The 21,387-nt window shown below is 37.2% G+C and overlaps 1 protein-coding gene and 1 non-coding gene across 2 annotated transcripts in view; both read right to left on the reverse strand.

Annotated features, from left to right (window-relative positions):
• The window catches only part of LOC127123719 (uncharacterized), a 117,490-nt gene that overhangs the window by 6,913 nt on the left and 89,190 nt on the right, over nt 1-21,387 (reverse strand). The window lies entirely within an intron of this gene.
• On the reverse strand, nt 7,661-7,767 carry LOC127124825 (small nucleolar RNA R71). Its single transcript, XR_007804300.1, has one exon. It is a non-coding gene; the product is annotated as a small nucleolar RNA R71 (small nucleolar RNA).

Raw genomic sequence — 21,387 nt, forward strand, 5'->3', positions numbered from 1 at the left:
GGTTCAAAATTGAATTTCATCAAGTGTGTAAGTTTCTGCACGAGGGCTTTATTTATAGAACCTCTTGTATGTGCTACAAGATGAAAAAATCTCACTTAAGTGCATTGTACTTTATGGTGTACTGTATTTCACTTAAGTGCACAGTACCTTACCGTATTCTACTTAAGTGCACCATACCTTATAATGTTCTACAATTCACTTAAGTGCACTATACTTTACAGTGTTCAGTAATTCCCTTAAGTACATTGTACCTTACGGTGTTCCTTATTTCACTTATTTATTCCATCTCTTATAAAATTATCCTTATGTGTGTGACCCTGTAGGTTCTCGTGACGTTGACAATTTCACTAAATCACACATTAATATAATAAACAATGAGCGGTATTAAGCAACACATCACTACTACCCAAGTCACTAAAATGACATGTGCTATGGCAAAGCCTTTTGTGATAATGTTGTGTGTATAATTACTCTTTTACCCTCATGTCTATATTGAATACAAGGCCTAGACCCTGTCACCATTCTCCAGTTTAATATTGGGCCCCTTAGACATATATCCTATTACGCTGTATGAGACAATTCCACCTAGGTCCTTCATGTCCTTCATCATGATTTGTGGAGTACCCATCAACCATCTTTATGGTCATCCTGTTACGGACAAGGTTTGATTGGAAATAAAGCACTCGACTCCACATCTAGGATCCATAATGGTTTCACATCGAAGGGTGATATACACCATTATCACATTGACAATAACTCATGACACTTTTAGAACTTTTTAGGTAGTATTCTCATGGTGGAGCAATATAGTATAAATATTACTCATAATATTCATACATATGTGAAAACTTGATAACTCTTTATCTATGATCCATGAGACGGGATCATCAACCTATCCACATAATAGTCTCAATGCTTTAATATTATCCTACTTCATAATAAAGCCTGACAATGGTTACTTTAAGAATAATGCTTTTATGTTTAATAAAATCTTATGATTAAGTCACAATTAATATTTCATTAAATGGACTAACTATTCTAGGGACTTTATTATTTTGGAAATACAAACATAACAAACATAACAAACATAACAAATAGATGAATTTTGTTATTAATAAATAATTCGATATACAAGTATCAATACTATTGGCTTCTATAGCTTACACCAAAAATCCCCCATTAGCTCTACCACAAGAGGCTTTGTTAGTGGGTTAACGACATTGTCAAGTGTTGGTATTCAACATATCTTCACATCTCATATATCTATTATCTCTCGAATAAGGTGATATCGCTTAAGTATGTGTTTAGATATTTGATGAGATCTAGGTTCCTTAACTTGTAAGATATCACAATTGTTATCATAAAAGAGATCACTGTGATCCATAATGCTAGGGACTATGCAAATTTCACTAATGAATTTCTTGATCTAAACAACTTCCTTGCATTTGAGGAAACAATATACTTGGTCTTGGTTGTAGAATCATCAAATGTATCATGCTTTGAATTTTTCCATCTCACAGCACCACCATTTAAGCAAAACACATAATCAGATTGCAATATGAAGTCAGCCTTATTTGTCTGGAAGCTTGCATCAGTTTATCCATTTACATAGATCTTCCTAAGCTCCATATATCAAGAAAGAGTCATTAGTCCTTATTAATTCTTAAGGATATTCTGGACAACAACTCAATGAGCATCATCGGGATCAGACTAGTACATACATGTTGCACTTAAAGCATATGAAACATCTTGTCAAATACATTTCATGGCATACACGATAAATCCTATTGTAGATGGATATGAAATCTTATTCATGTGATCCCTTTCTTACTTTGATGAAGGGGGTTGTGTTTTTGATAAATATAAACCATGTTACATAGGTATGAATCCTTTCTTGGAATCATGCATATTAAAACGCCTCAACATTTTGTCTATGTATGTACTCTGGTGTATAGAACCTCTTGTATGTGCTACAAGATGAACAGATCTCACTTAAGTGCATTGTACTTTATGGTGTACTGTATTTCACTTAAGTGCACAGTACCTTATTGTATTCTACTTAAGTGCACCATACCTTACAATATTCTACAATTCACTTAAGTTCCCTATACTTTACAGTGTTCAGTAATTCTCTTAAGTACATTGTACCTTACGGTGTTCCTTATTTCACTTATTTATTCCATCTCTTATAAAATTATCCTTATGTGTGTGACCTTGTAGGTTCTCGTGACGTTGGTAATTTTACTAAATCACACATTAATATAATAAACAATAAGCGGTATTAAGAAACACATCACTACTACCCAAGTCACTAAAATGAAATGTGATATGACAAAGCCTTTTGTGATAATGTTGTGTGCATAATTACTCTTTTATCCCCATGTCTCTATTGAATTGAAGGCCTAGACCCCGTCACCATTCTCTCCAGTTTAATATTGGGCCCCTTAGACATATATCCTATTACGTTGTATGAGACAATTCCATCTAGGTCCTTCATGTCCTTCATCATGATTTGTGGAGTATCCATCAACCATCTTTATGGTCATCCTGTTACGGACAAGGTTTGATTGGAAATAAAGCACTCGACTCCATATCTAGGATCCATAATGGTTTCACATCGAAGGGTGATATACACCATTATCACATTGACAATAACTTATGACACTTTTATAACTTTCTAGGTTGTATTCTCATGGTGGACCAATATAGTATAAACATTACTCATAATATTCATACATATGTGAAAACTTGATAACTCTTTATCTATGATCCATGAGACGTGATCATCAATCTATCCACATAATAGTCTCAATGCTTTAATATTATCCTACTTCATAATAAAGCCTGACAATGGACACTTTAAGAATAATGCTTTTATGTTTAATAAAATCTTATGATTAAGTCACAATTAATATTTCATTAAACGGACTAACTATTCTAGGGACTTTATTATTTTGGAAAAACAAACATAACAAATAGATGAATTTTTTTATTAATAAATAATTCGATATACAAGTATCAATACTATTGGCATCTGTAGCTTACACCAAAAATCCCCCATTAGCTCTAGCGAAAGAGGCTTTGTTAGTGGGTTAACGACATTGTCAAGTCTTGGTAACCAAATACAATACAAGAGATAAGGAAAATGAGCATCCTATGGAACCCTAGAAACAATCATCCAAAGCTCTGGAGACTGGAAGATAGGATGCACGAAGCCTCTTCACCTCCCTCTCGTAGGCTGCCTCCATGTCTGCCTTCTCTTTGGCGAGTCGATCGTACTTCCTCTTCCAAAATTTGGAAGACTTAGGAAGTAGAGAAGTCAATGCATCATCAGGCACATCAATAACCTGGTGCTCAAGGAACTCTATCAAAGCGTCCTTCTCTCTGATCTGCTGAAGCAACTCCTCTCGTTCACGGATCCAAGCACGTGAACGGTCCTCGTCTCTCAACTCCTCTACTCCTTGGTCAGGGAGGGTTGAAGGCCCAACCATAACCAAAGGTGTAGGTCTTGGATACTCATAAGGCATGAGGTACTCGGAAGCTCTCCTCCTAACCCAAGAAGTATAAGGCTCCAAAGCGATACAGTTCTTTGGACCTAGCTCCTTCCTTCCTTTCCTATGGATCTTGCGCCAAGCGCGGACCATCCCGCCCTTCAAGCCTTGGGGATCTTTAACCTCCTGAAAGAACACACCCTCTAACAGAATGTTATTGGGTTTATCCTTTAGGGGGAACCCAAGCTGACGACGTGCCAAAATAGGATTGTAGTTAATCCCACCACATGTACCAAGAAGAGGCACATTGGAGAATTCACCACAAGAGTCAATAATCTGCACACCATCACATACGCGGTTGTATCAAAAGATATCATCATTAGTGATAGACATAAGTCTCGTGGACCACCGTAGACATCCTTTGTTCTCCTTGAAGGCGGCCGTCTGTGGCAAGTGCAAAATAAACCACTTGTACAACAGAGGCAAACAGCATACAACGGTACCACCACCCTTTGCATTCCTCATATGCAAAGAAAAGCAAGTGTCACCCAACAGAGTCGGAACGGGATTAAGAGTAGAGAAAATCCTAATAGCGTTCACATCCACAAACTTGTCAATGTTGGGGAATAACACTAGCCCATAGATGAGAAGTACAAATATGGCCTCAAAGGCGTCCTCACTCATGGCCTTCCCATACATAGTAGCTTGAGCAATGAGGAACTCAGAAGGGAGACCTTGAATTCCACCTTTGGTAGTCATATGAGCACCAACCAGAGATTCATTTATATGCAACATGTCAGCTATCTCTTGAGAAGTAGGAACACTCTCTAAGCAACTGAATGATAACTGGTCTAGAATAGGTATACCCACAAGGTAGGCATACTCCTCAAGCGTGGGCAAAAGCTGAAAATCCGGAAATGTGAAACAACGGTACAAGGGATCATAAAACTGCACCAATACACTCATCAATCCTTCGTCCACTTGAGTAGTCAGAATAGATAGAAGCTTCCCATAACGAGCCTTGAAACCCAAGGGATCTAATACATAGGATGTCAAATTCCTTAGCTCTTTCAAGTCGGGTTGTCTGAAACTGTACTTCTTTGTATTCCTTCTTTGTCTTTCCATGTCTGAAAATTTGCAAATAGACCTATTAAGTTCCTTGAAAATTTCTCTTTATTTATGATATGGATGCAAATGGGTGCATGAATGCATGAATGCAACAATCACACTTAAGGATCAAGCAAAGCACACCAAATAAAGGTCATGGGATGGATCATGTTATCCTTAATATCAATCATCCATTTTGGTGGATTATGGTTTACACCTTATCAACACCCAAGTTCCATTGATATTAAGGATACAAGAACAGATCAACCATGAATCAAGGGTTTGTTGCAAGTCACGAGCATGGAGTCTCGGTTAAGAACCACCCAAAGGGAGTGTACTAGGGTTTAAACCTGCCAAACATGTTCTACAAGAGGTTCCCATAGTCATCATCCCATCTTTCGGATATTATCGGAGAAACGACTACTCGTATTCCAAAAATATTCTCAAGAGAGATTCTTATGAGTGTAGTATCACGTAACGATCGTATCAAATCTTACAGTTGAACGACTTTCGCACTACATCCTAAGAATAGGCCAAGATGGGCTTGGTAAACTAAGGTCCTTGGCTTATAAGGTCTATATTGGAAAGAGTAATGTCTAACCACAACTACTTGTGTGACATTATTGATCCCAACATGACCTCCACCAAGTGAATAGGCTTGTAAGTCAACTTGCTAAGGAATAACTCCACACAAGTCAATGATAACATGAAATAATATCACATTTTTGGACTCGATTTAATTAAATTATATTATCATTTGTTTCAATTTATTTCATATTATTCGATATTACGTGGTATTTTCCCTTCTATTTGTCTCAGGTAACTTATTTGAAGCATAAGTGAAAAAGGAAGAAAAGGGGGGTGAAAAAGAGAATGAAAGCAAATTCCACTAAAGCCCAACCCACAATTACAAGCCAGGAGCGCTGAAGCTGTGACGACCGCCACACAAGGTGTGACGAGCGTCACGCCCTGCTACTTTGTGTTACGAGCGTAACACATGGTGTGACGAACGTCACACCCCACTCCTATATTTTTGGCTTTTAACGCGCAACAGAGGCACGTTGAAGCCTATTCTTCCGCTTGACTCGTTGAAGCGTGCAAGTTACTTACGGAATGCAATTTTGGAAACGGTTACAAAGGAGAGTAATATAAATAGAGCCAAAGATCCAACCCTGCAGCTCGCTCGGTCTCGCTTCTTTTTTCCGCCGTGCAAGCATTTACAACATTAATTTTCTACAGCTTTCTATTATTAGCAATTTTTATTTCCTTTTCTTTTCCAGTCAATTTTCAGAGCACTTAATTAATTTTTCACACAATAGTTTCTACACCAGAAATTATTGTGTATCTTTTACTGGATCTAACCTTACGTTAGATCATAGTATTTTATTCCTTTGCTTTTATTTTTCTGTCCGATTGAAGATTGCAAGAACAAATCCAACCGGTCTGTGGTGGAGTGTTCAAGATTCCTATTAATTATTCAGGTTCTTTAATTTATTGTTTTAATTTATATATGCTCTGCATTACTGTTTATTTATATTGTTTGCCTGATATGGTTTTATTTAGGCATGATAATTGTTCAGACCTGTTTAGCATGTCCGACTAATTAATTTAGATATCGGTATGTAAAGTAAGCGGAATAAGGAATCAAAACTAAGTTGGTTTAATTTTATTTAAAATTAAAGTCACTCTTTTTATGGTCTCAATTTACAGAGTTAATACCATGGTTTTTGTACGAAAGCAAAAGACATAAAGAAGTTAAAATCAATAGAACGACGGTTTGAGTTTTTAACTGGACAGTGTAAATTAGACATTAATTCTAAATCAGGGCGAAAGCAATTTTTAGAGTTAATTAAATTCTAATCTTTTTCAAAAAGTATTTTTAAAGGTTAAATGTGAGGACGAGAGTTAAGCATTTAAGTTTAATTATATAATCTAAGTCAATAGAGCGAGAGTTTGAGACGAGGGTGTTTAAACGGTTATTATTTTAATGAAAAGAGTTTCTATAGATTCTGTTGTTTTCAAAAAGTGATTTTGGACTTAACTAATAAGTGACAACTACGTTAACATAAAGTCATAGTCTATTCAACAGAGCGAGAGTTTGAGATAAGACTTTTAAATCAATAGTGTCTACTGAAAAGATTTATTTTAAAAACCAAGAAACCAACGAAGATTTGATTCCCTAATTACGACGAACTACATACCGATATCCGCTTAATTGATATTTAAATTAGATCCAATTTTAGTTTTACTTTTCCCCCTAATCATCAAAGTATCATCCGCCTTAGCTTTACGAAGTAACCTTAGAAAAACGGTATATCGATTCATAAGTCCCTGTGGGATCGATATCTTTTAAAACTACGCGATAGAACTGTGCACTTGCAGTTAGTACCCCAATAGACTTATAAAGTCGCGATCAAGTTTTTGGCGCCGTTGCCGGGGACTTATTTAGTCGATATCGTAACCCTTCTGTTACGCTGTAGAGACTAAGGCAATTTTTTTTCTTTCTTTCGTTGATTTGTATGCCACACACTCGCTCACAAGGCGAGCCGTCTTACTTACGAATCAACGACATTGAACTATATCTCTGAGTCTTACGACGAATTCAGGAATATCGTGCTGCAAATAATCTCCCTCCTATCGAAGTGCCTGACCTCAAAAATCTTCTTCCTTCGCCGATACCCGAGATGGCAGAACCAGCTCGTGCTCTTCGAGATTACGCTGCTCCATCGCAAGATGAGCCGCATTCGAGTATTGCTCCACCCGCAATCGAAGCAAACAACTTCGAACTTAAACCTTCGCTGTTTCAAGCAGTGCAACAAAATCAATTCTCTGGAAATCCTACCGAGGATCCAAACCTTCATTTATCTGTATTTGTCCAATACGCTGATACTGTTAAAGCTAATGGTGTCACTTCAGAGGCGATTCGACTTCGTCCTTTTCCCTTCTCGTTAAGAGATAAAGCTAGAAGATGGCTTCAGTCTCTTCCTTCCAACTCGGTCACCACATGGAATGAGTTGAAGAAAGTCTTTCTTGCCCGATATTTTCCTCCAAGCAAAACAGCTATGCTGAGAGCCCAGATAAATGGATTTAAACAGAAAGATAACGAGTCTCTTTTCGAAGCATGGGAAAGATACAAAGACATGATGAGACTTTGTCCACACCATGGTTTAGAGGACTGGTTAGTAATTCATACCTTCTATAATGGTCTCTTATACAACACAAGGTTAACAATAGACGCCGCCGCAGGTGGTGCGCTTATGGATAAACCTTATGCTGATGCTTATCAACTTATCGAGAGCATGGCCCAAAACCATTATCAGTGGGGAAGCGACCGAACAATGGTAGAAAAACCTCAAACGAAAAGTGGCATGTACGAGATAAGTAGCCTTGATCATGTTAATGCAAAAGTGGATGCTCTGGCCCAGAAAATTGAAAGTTTAAATGTATCACCTCCAGCCACCGTGGTTGCCGCAGCTCAAAATTGCGAAGTCTGTGGAGTCCAAGGTCACACTCCTGCAGTTTGTCAACTCCTAACAGGAATCCAAGCAGAGCAAGTGAATTATGCTCAAGGAAATCCCTACTCGCATACCTATAACTCAAACTAGAAGAACCATCCTAATTTTTCATATAAGAGCAATAATGCTTTATACGCACCAGGACAAGCTCCCAGTCAAGCCCCAGCTATACCCCCTGGATATCAAAAGCCGACCCCATCTACACCTAACAATAATGTTCCTAGGAAATCCAACTTGGAAATCATGATGGAGAACTTCATAGCTTCTCAACAGCAAACCAATAAAGATTTCTTAAACCAGAATGTACACACTAGCGAACAAATTAAACAACTAGCAAGTAAAGTAGATGCCCTGGCTACCCATAACAAAATGCTGGAAACACAAATATCACAAGTAGCTCAACAACAAGCGCCTACCGCTTCCCCAACTGGTACATTTCCTGGACAACCCCAACCTAATCCGAAAAGCCACGCTCATGCAATCATATTGAGAAGTGGAACAGAGGTAGAAGGACCGTCTGATCCAAGAATTGAAAACCAAAACTCTAAAAAGTCAACTGAGGAAGAAAATAAACCTAAGGAAAAGGAGGAGAGTAATAAGGAAACCGTAGAAAAGAAAGAACCTTATGTACCTCCACCACCTTATAAACCACCTATCCCTTACCCTCAAAGGCTTATTAAAACCAAAGATGCGGGCCAATTTAAAAAATTTGTTGACTTACTGAAACAATTAAACGTCACAATTCCTTTTACAGAAGCTATTACGCAGATGCCCTCATATGCTAAGTTCTTAAAAGAAATTCTTTCTAATAAAAGGAAACTTGAAGAGAGAGAAACCGTTACACTCACTGCTGAATCCAGCGCTATAATCCAGAATATGCCTCCTAAACTTAAAGATCCTGGTAGTTTCTCTATACCCTGTCACATAGGAAAATTTGTCATAGACAAAGCTCTATGCGATTTAGGAGCCGGTATCAGTGTTATGCCTTTATCCATATGCAAGGAACTGGAAATGGGAGAATTAAGACCAACTAAAATGTCTGTGCAATTAGCAGATCGTTCCGTTAGATATCCTGTAGGAATTCTTGAAAACGTTCCCGTGTGCATAGGTCAATTCTACATTCCAACCGATTTTATAATTATGGACATAAGAGAAGATGAAGTTACACCCATTATATTGGGAAGACCATTCTTAGCAACCGCCAGTGCTATCATAGACGTAACACGAGGACGACTCACTTTCGAAGTAGGAGAAGAGAAAATTGAGTTCATTCTTTCCGAATTTTTGAAAGCACCTGCAATAGACGACCCATGTTACTTCATGGATATCATCGATGAATGCATAAAAGAAACAAAGTTAGAAAATGACAAATTGTCTGACTATCGTGTAGAAGACAGACTTAACCAATGTTTAGCAATGACATCGGATCCTACGCAATGCCTTAAGAAACCAAACCTCGACCTGAAAACACTTCCCAAAAAATCTGAGATATGAATTCCTAGACTTAGAACTTGAACGACCAGTGATAGTTAATGCAGACCTAGGAAAACTCGAAACCAAAAAACTCCTACATATCTTAAGAAAATACCCAACCGCACTAGGATACAACATCACCGATCTTAAAGGGATAAGTCCTTCTATTTGTATGCACCGCATCATGCTAGAAGAAGACTGTAAAACTTCTAGGGAACATCAGAGGAGACTAAACCCGATCCTGAGTGAGGTAGTGAAAAAGGAAGTAACAAAGTTATTAGAGGTAAGTATGATATATCCTATATCTGATAGCAAATGGGTTAGTCCTGTACACGTAGTACCAAAGAAAGGAGGTATAACAATTATTGAAAATGAAAAAGGAGAAACTATAACCAAACGAATCGAATCGGGATGGAGAATGTGCATTGACTATAGGAAACTAAACAAAGCAACCCGAAAAGATCATTTCCCTTTACCATTCATTGACCAGATGTTAGAACGATTAACAAAACATTCTCATTTCTGCTATTTAGACGGATACTCAGGCTTCTTTCAAATACCAATTCATCCTGATGACCAAGAAAAGACAACATTCACATGTCCTTTTGGTACCTTCGCTTATCGACGAATGCCGTTCGGCTTGTGCAATGCTCCTACAACCTTCCAGAGGTGCATGATGGCAATATTCGCCGATTTTCTCGAAAACATCATGGAAGTATTTATGGATGATTTTTCCGTATGCGGACAAAGCTTTGAAGAATGTCTTGAAAACCTAGAAAGAGTTCTAGAACGATGTGTAAAAGTAAACCTAGTACTTAATTGGGAAAAATGTCACTTTATGGTACAAGAAGGAATTGTTTTAGGACACATCATATAAAATAGAGGAATTGAAGTAGACAAAGCCAAAATAGAAGTAATAGAAAACCTTCAACCTCCGAAAACTGTGAGAGAAGTACGAAGCTTCTTAGGACATGCCGGTTTTTACCGACGATTCATTAAAGATTTCTCTAAAATAACTAAACCTTTAACCGGATTATTGATGAAAGATGCTGAATTCATCTTCGACAATAAATGTTTAGAAGCATTTCAAACGCTTAAACAAGCATTGATCTCCGCGCCCATAATGCAGGCTCAAGATTGGAATGAACCATTCGAAATAATGTGTGACGCAAGTGACTACACCGTAGGCGCTGTTTTAGGACAACAAAAGGATAAAAAGCTTCACGTCATATATTACGCAAGTAGAACCCTAGACGAAGCATAAATGAATTACGCCACGACCGAGAAAGAAATTTTAGCAGTAGTATTTGCACTAGATAAATTTCGTTCTTACTTGGTCGGAGCTAAAATAATCGTTTACACTGACCACGCCGCCATTAAGTACCTCTTAACAAAAAAGGACGCTAAACCTAGACTCCTAAGGTGGATTTTGTTGCTACAAGAATTTGATTTGGATATCAAAGATAAGAAAGGAACTAAAAACGTAGTAGCAGATCACCTCTCTAGACTTGAAAACCTGGAACCGGAAAGAACATCGATCAACGATGATTTCTCGTACGATAAACTTATAGCTACTTTGGAAGAAAATAAAGCTGATAAACAGGTAGAGACCATCCTAGCTATATGTGTTACACCATGGTACGCCGATCTCGTCAATTATTTAGCTGCCGGAATAGTTCCAACAAAAGAAACGATTCTTCCATGACATAAAACATTATTACTGGGATGACCCTTTACTTTTCAAAAGAGGCCCCGATGGTATTTTCCGTCGGTGTATACCTGAAGAAGAGATAGAAAATATAATCCAACACTGTCACTCCGCTCCTTATGGTGGACATGCAAGTACATCCAAGAGCTGTTCTAAAATCCTACAAGCCGGTCTTTATTGGCCAAACATATGGAAAGATGTACATAATGCCATCAAGAAATGTGATAGATGTCAATGCACAGGAAACATATCTAGACGTGACGAGATGCCACAAAAGGGCATTTTGGAAGTAGAGATTTTCGACGTGTGGGGAATAGATTTCATGGGACCTTTTCCGCCTTCTTTTGGTAACAAGTACATACTCGTAGCAGTTGACTACGTATCAAAATGGATTGAAGCTATAGCTTCTCCAACAAACGACACACGAGTAGTAACTAGACTCTTTAAGAATATAATTTTCCCAAGATTTGGTGTCCCAAGAATAGTAGTCAGTGATGGAGGATCGCATTTCATATCTAAGGTACTCGAAAAACTACTGTTTAAGTATGGTGTAAAGCATCGAGTAGCAACACCTTACCATCCTCAAACTAGCGGACAAGTGGAAGTGTCTAACAGAGAAATTAAACAAATATTAGAAAAAACAGTCGCCACCTCAAGGAAAGACTGGTCATCAAAACTATCCGAAGCTTTATGGGCATATCGAACCGCTTACAAAACTCCCATAGGGACAACCCCATTTAAGCTTATTTATGGAAAATCTTGCCACCTCCCGGTAGAATTAGAACATAAGGCCTACTGGGCTATTAAAAATCTAAATTTAAACTATAAGGCCGCTGGTGAAAAGCGAATTCTTGACATAAACGAATTAGAGGAACTTCGACAAGACGCCTACGAAAATGCCAGAATCTACAAAGAAAGAACGAAAAAATGGCATGATAAACGTATATCAAGAAAAATCTTCAAACAAGGCGATATAGTCCTTTTGTTCAACTCTAGACTTAAGTTATTCCCAGGAAAACTACGTTCTAGATGGTCAGGCCCTTTCTAAGTCACCAATGTCTTTCCCAGTGGAGCGGTGGAAATTAAAGGAAAATCTACTGAACCATTTATCGTAAACGGGCAGCGTCTAAAACATTATCATTATGCTAAGAACAATGAAGATTCGCAAGTCCTGCACTTAGACGTAATGCCTCCAGAATTTATAGATTATATTTGATAGTTTTTATGTCGAGCTTGCGACATTAAACAAAGCGCTTCATGGGAGACAACCCACAAATGTTTTTTTATTTTTATTTCTTCTTTGACTATTCTTTTAAATTTTATTTAGTATTCATTCTTCATTTATTTTAATTTATAAATTTTTTCTTCTTTTCTTCTTTCGACATTTGGCCAAATCCTGACTAAAACTCTTGTTTTTCTTTTCTCTAGCTAACACTAACCTGATGGGACAAATTGATCGTATGGGTATCAAATTCAGAGGGAAAGCTCAGAAACAAAAGTTTGAGGAACTAGCAGAGAGAGAGATGCTACCTAGCTTGTATGCTGATGACTGGGCAATGACTGCCCTTGGACTAAGAGAAAGTGTCATGTATTTGCTAAGTCAAATAGGGTGGGAAACCACTCCTATTCGAAGATAATTCGTCACTTACCGAAGACTGACTCTAGAATTCCTTAGCTTTCCGATCTATCTACCCAGTCATGGAAAAGGAATAAGCAGAGGTTTCATTTAGTTCAGAATGTTCAACATGGAGTATCAATTTAACATTCAAGACTTTACTAACCTTTTAGGTTTCCCTACCTCTTTTGATACATTCACAGTGAGCCAAGAAGACCTTTTTGAATATAGAGAACTTGAACATTTTTGGGGAAGTTTGACTGGAAATGACGACCCCGAGGAACATGAGTTTCTTTCTGGAAACATACATAACCCGACCTTTCATTATTTCCATAAGATCCTGGCCCACACCCTTTTTGGGAAGAAGTCAAATACTACTACAGTATCACATGATGAACTCTTCATCATATTTTGTGCTTCCCAGAACCGTCCAGTGAATGGTGCCACTTTTATGTTGGCGAACTTTGACCGCCTTATCCAAGATGAACGAGCACCGATTCAAATAGGAGGATTGATAACCATGATTCGTAATGCTATCGGATTACGTCAACCTATGGTTGACCTAAGCCCTTTTTGTGGCATTGCGACTACTAGTATACCCTTCCTTTTCAACATTATGTTTATAGCAAACCTCGGGCCTGAAGAGTTCGAACTAATAATTGACAACCAAGTTCTTTGCCTATTCACCTTGCCTAGTCCGAGGACTAGTGTTCATAACCGCAATAACTGGCTCTACAACCTGAACGGAACACCTTCTCCTGCTAGATCTACTGAATCCATCCAGGACTATGAGATTTGTGACGACCAGATTCCTTATGCTGAGTCTGACCCTCAGACACCATCTGGTTATTATGATATTGACCCTCCACCTCAACCTATCCCGACCGAAGAGTCGGCAATACCAGATCTTAGACATCATATGCCCGGAGCTAATTATAACACCACCATTCAAGCTTTGATGTCAGAACAAGACGCCCTCAGAGAAGAGTTAGCTAATATGGGACAAGAGTTTCTGGGATACATGAGCAGCATGACAAATCAATTCCACGAGTTGCTAAACCGTGTTAACTCATTCGCTCCTCCGGCCAGAGATCCTGCAAGTGGCTAGAAGTTGTTTTTCTTAGTTACTTAGTTTTAGTTTAGGCTATTTATTAGTTTTGTTTCACATTATTTTTAATATTAGTATTTGTTTTTCTTTCGCATGTTTGCTTTTGTTTTCCAATGTTACATTATGATTATTTTATGAAGCTATTGCATTATTGGTTTATTTTATTTTGATCTATGCAATTTCTATAATTACAAGTAATGATATCCACTATATGCTAATAATTACTATGCCTATTAAAGAAATACATATATTATGGTAGTAGAATAGCATGCAAGGCAATTTAAAAGCATTACAATAGCAAAATAAAATAAGCATAAGCAAAACAAAATAACAAAAATAAAATATAATAATAAAAACAAATTATGAAGCACCCACGCAAGCAGTGACCGTTGCAAGATGACTGTGTGACGAGCGTCATACACGCCATCACGGTCGTCACACCAAGTGCCTGTGACGCCCGTAACACCCCTGTCACGAGCGTGACACCTTCAGACTAGGTGAACGTTAGTAACTGTTGGGGACACGACCGTTACACCATCCCATTTTTTTACCTTCCCCATTCACTTACCCATTTACTCACATTTACCCACATTTAATTATTTTTCACCCACTCCCTTTCCAACTTCCAAAACTTTTCCGATAAATACCCACCATACCTTTCTTTCTACATCATCCTAACATACATTTCTCCATACAAAATCCTTTTTCATCCCTTCTCCTCCTTTCAACCCACTTATCCATATGGCGGGAAACCAACAATTCGAAAATATCATCTTCCGATCCGAAGATGATAATTATCAAAGGGAGCAGTTCGAGCGTTTCCAACAGCGAGGTGTCGTATCTACCAGGTATCCTGATTTAAATTGTTTACAAGAATTAGGATTACTTCAGGGTATACAATGGATGCTCCGCCTTGCTGATTTAACATTTCTATGCACACACAATCAACCTACCTACCCATCTCTCACCTTAGAATTTTTAAGTTCTTATTCGTACAACACTCCTACCGGTGAAGACGAGTACTTAACCGGTACCGCAACCTTCCGCATGTTCAACACCGAATACTCACTATCCCAGGATCAGTTGAGTGCCATGCTACAGTTCCCTGTAGGAGATCGAGTCCACCCAAGAATCCCTCCAAACTCCCAGTGGCACATACACGCCTTCGACCTCTTTAGAAAAATATTCGGTGTGGAAACCGATAATTGGGATGCACTACTTGCTTCCCATATACATAACCCAACCATCCGGTATTGTATCCGCATCCTGTAAAACACAGTTTTTGGAAGACCGAACAACAACAAAGTCAACGCCAAGGAATTATTCTTCCTCCACTGCGTCTTTGAAATGGATACAAAGGTAAACGCTGCTTCTTTCTTATTTCATCATATCCGCACCGTATGTGCTAGAGGCCTCCAACCTTTCGTGATTGGAGGATTAATAACCTCCATAGCACTTGGTTTGAATCTAGGGGACCGACTTCAAAATTTACAAGCTCTCCCACCCCTATTTATGGATATAAGCTATTGTCGGTCCAGCCACCTAATCAAAAACAGGGTAGGCGGAAGGTATTATCTTATGGTAAATAACCACGAAGTCCCAAGCGTTGTTTTACCCAACATTGCCCTCACAGATGTCACCAACCCCAACCGCTTCATCTACGACCTTAATGCTCCCGAAGCTACAGAGCCTACACACGCAAACCCGCCTCCAGACGAGTTTGAAGAAATGGAGCAAGGTGATCAAGGTCCTGAGCAACAATCAATCCCGCTCAACCCTTCCAATAATGCATCTGGTTCATCCTCACGACGTCGTCGACGAAGAAGGCCAACAACCAACGACGACATCATGGATGCTATTGATGGTATGCAAGCGCAGAATCTCGAAGTGATGCAAATGATGCGCCAGATGCAACAACAACAGGAAGCGAGGAATGCAATAACCGACCAGCGGTTCACTGAGTTGCTCAGCAGGTTTGACGACTTAGGAGTACGTCAACGATCACCAGGTCCAAGAACAAGAGGCGGCAGGCAGCATTGACTTTAGTTTCTTTTTCTTTTTTCTATTTCTTTTGTTTTCTTTGAAACATTAGGGACAATGTTTCATTTAAGTGTGGGGGGGAAAACCTTGTCCTTTCAACCTTCCCTTTTCAAGTATGTTATTTTCCCTTTCATTGTTATTTCCCTTCCTTATTATTAAATTTTTTTTTTATTATAATATATATTTATTTTAAGTTAAGTCCCTAGTGTGAAAAAATTTCTATTATCTATTCCCCTCAATTTTCTTTAGCCATAACAAAAATTCAACACACTCAGTAAATATAAAGGTTGCTTATTTTATCAAACTTGAGTGAAATCAAGACAAAATTATTACCATACCAACGCTCTAAACAAACCTCAACATGTTAGATCAGAAAAGTACCTATTATACCAATCCCTTGAACTTTTAGTTTTATAGTAACCCCGAGTAGTTTATACAAGAAGTCAGCACCATCTTAATAGCAAACTACGTGGAGAGCCGATGAATATAAGTGAATGATTCCCAAAATAACAAAAAATTATATATATCAGGAAATGCACTAATTAAGTTAGGTGATCCTTACCAGATCATTTAATCTAAAGGTTGCAGATCATACAAAAGCATAATACGAAAGATCCATTATGAGTTGGTTCAGCAGGTATCTGGTGCTGAACTTGGTAGGGCGGACTACGGTCCGATCCCCCGCAATCTGCAATGGACTAAATAACGAAGTTATCCAACTTATGTACCATAACTTCAAGCTAAAAAGGGGATCAGAATCACTAACCGGTTACTCCACTATGCGCGCGAAAAGATAAAGGGCTTAATGTGATTTCGCTAGAATGAAAATGGGTGAAATAAGAGTAAAGGAACTAGGATAGCTATAATAGCATTACTCGAACTGGTTTGCATAAGGTGGGGTTATCTGAGATTGTGACGGTGGTTGTTGATGTCAAGATTAAACTCAAGTTACTTCTAAACAAGGTTTACATGCAACCTAGTACGAATTGATGTGTGTTTTGAAATTTCATCTGGCCAAATTTTTAAAACGATTTCTATACTGTATCTTGCTTGAGGACAAGCAAAGGTCTAAGTATGGGGGAGTTTGATAACATGAAATAATATCACATTTTTGGACTCGATTTAATTAAATTATATTATCATTTGTTTCAATTTATTTCATATTATTCGATATTACGTGGTATTTTCCCTTCTATTTGTCTCAGGTAACTTATTTGAAGCATAAGTGAAAAAGGAAGAAAAGGGGGGTGAAAAAGAGGATGAAAGCAAATTCCACTAAAGCCCAGCCCACAATTACAAGCCAGGAGCGCTGAAGCTGTGACGACCGCCACACAAGGTGTGACGAGCGTCACGCCCTGCTACTTTGTGTTACGAGCGTAACACATGGTGTGACGAACGTCACACCCCACTCCTATATTTTTGGCTTTTAACACGCAACAGAGGCACGTTGAAGTCTATTCTTCCGCTTGACTCGTTGAAGCGTGCAAGTTACTTACGGAATGCACTTTTGGAAACGGTTACAAAGGAGAGTAATATAAATAGAGCCAAAGATCCAACCCTGCAGCTCGCTCGGTCTCGCTTCTTTTTTCCGCCGTGCAAGCATTTACAACATTAATTTTCTACAGCTTTCTATTATTAGCAATTTTTATTTCCTTTTCTTTTCCAGTCAATTTTCAGAGCACTTAATTAATTTTTCACACAATAGTTTCTACACCAGAAATTATTGTGTATCTTTTACTGGACCTAACCTTACGTTAGATCATAGTATTTTATTCCTTTGCTTTTATTTTTCTGTCCGATTGAAGATTGCAAGAACAAATCCAACCGGTCTGTGGTGGAGTGTTCAAGATTCCTATTAATTATTCAGGTTCTTTAATTTATTGTTTTAATTTATATATGCTCTGCATTACTGTTTATTTATATTGTTTGCCTGATATGGTTTTATTTAGGCATGATAATTGTTCAGACCTGTTTAGCATGTCCGACTAATTAATTTAGATATCGGTATGTAAAGTAAGCGGAATAAGGAATCAAAACTAAGTTGGTTTAATTTTATTTAAAATTAAAGTCACTCTTTTTATGGTCTCAATTTACAGAGTTAATATCAAGGTTTTTGTACGAAAGTAAAAGACATAAAGAAGTTAAAATCAATAGAACGACGATTTGAGTTTTTAACTGGACAGTGTTAATTAGACATTAATTCTAAATCAGGGCGAAAACAATTTTTAGAGTTAATTAAATTCTAATCTTTTTCAAAAAGTATTTTTAAAGGTTAAATGTGAGGACGAGAGTTAATCATTTAAGTTTAATTATATAATCTAAGTCAATAGAGCGAGAGTTTGAGACGAGGATGTTTAAACGGATATTATTTTAATGAAAAGAGTTTTTATAGATTCTGTTGTTTTCAAAAAGTGATTTTGGACTTAACTAATAAGTGACAACTACGTTAACATAAAGTCATAGTCTATTCAACAGAGCGAGAGTTTGAGATAAGACTTTTAAATCAATAGTGTCTACTGAAAAGATTTATTTTAAAAACCAAGAAACCAACGAAGATTTGATTCCTTAATTACGACGAACTACATACCGATATCCGCTTAATTGATATTTAAATTAGATCCAATTTTAGTTTTACTTTTCCCCCTAATCATCAAAGTATCATCCGCCTTAGCTTTACGAAGTAACCTTAGAAAAATGGTATATCGATTCATAAGTCCCTGTGGGATCGATATCTTTTAAAACTACGCGATAGAACTGTGCACTTGCAGTTAGTACCCCAATAGACTTATAAAGTCGCGATCAGTCAACAAGATTATGCTATTCTTCTATCCTAAGTGCACTCGAGTTCGGGTATAGAAGTCATCTCACAAAGATCACCAAGCATACAAGGAATCAATATATCAGGCAATTCAATCATTACATACAATACAGTAATCCCAAATTGCACAAAAAAATATGTCACAAAATAATATACAATACAATACAACAAATATGAAAAGTAGGCAAAACCCACTAGGCAAATGTCCCCAGCAGAGTCGCCACTTTTCTGTAGCGGGATATTCGTTACCATTAGAGATATTGACTAAATCCAAGGTAAACCATATAAGTCGAGTCGCCACCGCACTTATATTTATCCAAAGGAATGGTTAGAAAGCGAACAAAAACCTAAAAAAAATTTCGAATCAAAAACTAGTAAAAATGTCAGAGATCGGGGTAAGGGGGTTGGTTATGCAATGGGAAGGTTTTAAGCACCCAAAACATCCTAGGTACTCCTAGGGAGCCCTTTTCACATTTGTTGTAAGGTTGGTATTTTGTGAAAATTCGTTTGTGCAAACATGATTGAAGAGATGAGAAGAGAATATACAAGTTATTTACATTTTGTGTTTGGATGGATAAACTCATTGCCTACGTACCATCTTAAAAAAGATTAGGATCAAAACCTCGTAGTTCGGGGTAAAAATCTCAAAATGAGTTGGTGAATTGATTGGTCCAAAAGCCTTAAGGTCTTTTGTTATCCAAGGGAGAAAACTCAACCTAAAACCACAAATCCACCATGTGAGGATAACTTTAAAATGCTAGTGAGGGGTTAACCCCATAATAAGCATGGAAGACTCATTGTCCATCACTAAGGATATAGGTGAGTATTATATCTACCTCAAGGATAACTCAAACCTAATAGCTAAAGATTATGAAAACTTTTGATTAAGAAAGTGGCCATTGAAACCACAAAAAACATTTGAATGGGTTATATTTACCAATGAAAAGTATTTACAAAATATGGTCAAAGTTGACTTAAACGTTCAATTCAAAATAAGTGTTATGAAAAGAAAGTTTGAAAATCAAAAGCATAAGGCTTAGGTTTCTAATATTTGAAAACAAATGTTAAATGTTTGCACAAAAGTTTTGGCTTGGGTTAGAGTGGAGGGAAGAAGAAGAATGGCTAAAGTCCTAATCATACAAGAGATGAGGGATAAGAAACAAGACCATAAATGGAGTTCCTCTCTTGAGATCATATTGATGATCCAAGTAGCTCCCATCCTTTGGAATATGTAAGCAAAATAATTGTAAGCTCAAGCAATCAACATAATAAAACAAGCTCTTAGAAGATCCCTAATGTCTCTTGTATCTTTCACTTTGGATGAACATGGCAATGATTCTTCAATTTAAGCTCACATAGGATTCCCTAGCACAAAAGCACACACACATCAAAGAATTATATGAAGTAAATCAAGAATGGACAAGAGTGAGTTTAGAGGTTTGGTCCTTCTAATCCATCTTCAACATTAAGGTCCTTTTTACTCCAATTTTGCATAGGGAATATCCTAGAAACTAAGTCCATTTGTCCATTTCTTTGCATTTGGTCCATAACAATCAAAATAAAACACAAGCACAATAATATATACACAATTATGTGCTCAAGTGAGCAAAAGGCAAATTGCATTAACATAAACATGTGGTCAAGTGAGCAAAGAGCAAAACAAATGAATAATATGTACAAGAATAGTAAATTGCATAAATGTAAAGAGCAAGAATTAAATGTTAATGGTTAATAGTTAGTGTTAGGGTTAGTGTGCCATAAGGAAAATTTAGCGCTATGTTAAGCAATCGTAATTGGACTTATGTAGAAGTCACAACTATCTGAGGCCGGTCAATAATAATGTAGGCAACAACATAAGTTAGAGGTCTTGATTAGTGAATCAAACTCCAACAACTTGCCATGCCAAAAAGAAGATGAGAAATGATCTTGTATTGATTTAGGTTCTTTGCATGATTTAGGAAGCAACCTATCCTTAATGCAAAGCCATTCACTTGATTCATGATCAAGATGAATTATATTTGAATCAAGGAAGATTAAACCTCCATGTATCAATGCTAACCACCAATCTTTAACTCATTGATCAAAAAAGAAAAAGAAGAAGAAGAAGATGATGAAGAATTAAAGTGCATTAATGGAAATGGTGTGTATTAATCAACAAGCATTGACCAAAGATAGAGAAGATCAAGGTCAGACAATAGAAAACATAAGCAAAATGAGAATTAGAAGTCAAGAAACAAATAATTTTTTTTTTGGCATTTTTTAATATTAAAATAAAACTTGAATTAAAATAATAAAGAAGGGTCAAACTTCAAACTCACTTCAAATCAACTTTGAAAAGTCCAAGTGAATTATCCCTAGTTCAACAAGGTCAAACAAAGTTTGACAAAAAATTTCAGCATTTTTAGAAGTCAGAAACTATTTTAAATCAATTAAAAATGCATAAAAATAACCTAATTGAACTAAAATCTCAAATAAATCTCAAATCAATTAATAAATTGATGAGAATATTTTT

This window comes from Lathyrus oleraceus, chromosome 2, assembly GCF_024323335.1.
Source record: "Lathyrus oleraceus cultivar Zhongwan6 chromosome 2, CAAS_Psat_ZW6_1.0, whole genome shotgun sequence".
NCBI classification, from domain to species: Eukaryota; Viridiplantae; Streptophyta; class Magnoliopsida; order Fabales; family Fabaceae; genus Lathyrus; species Lathyrus oleraceus.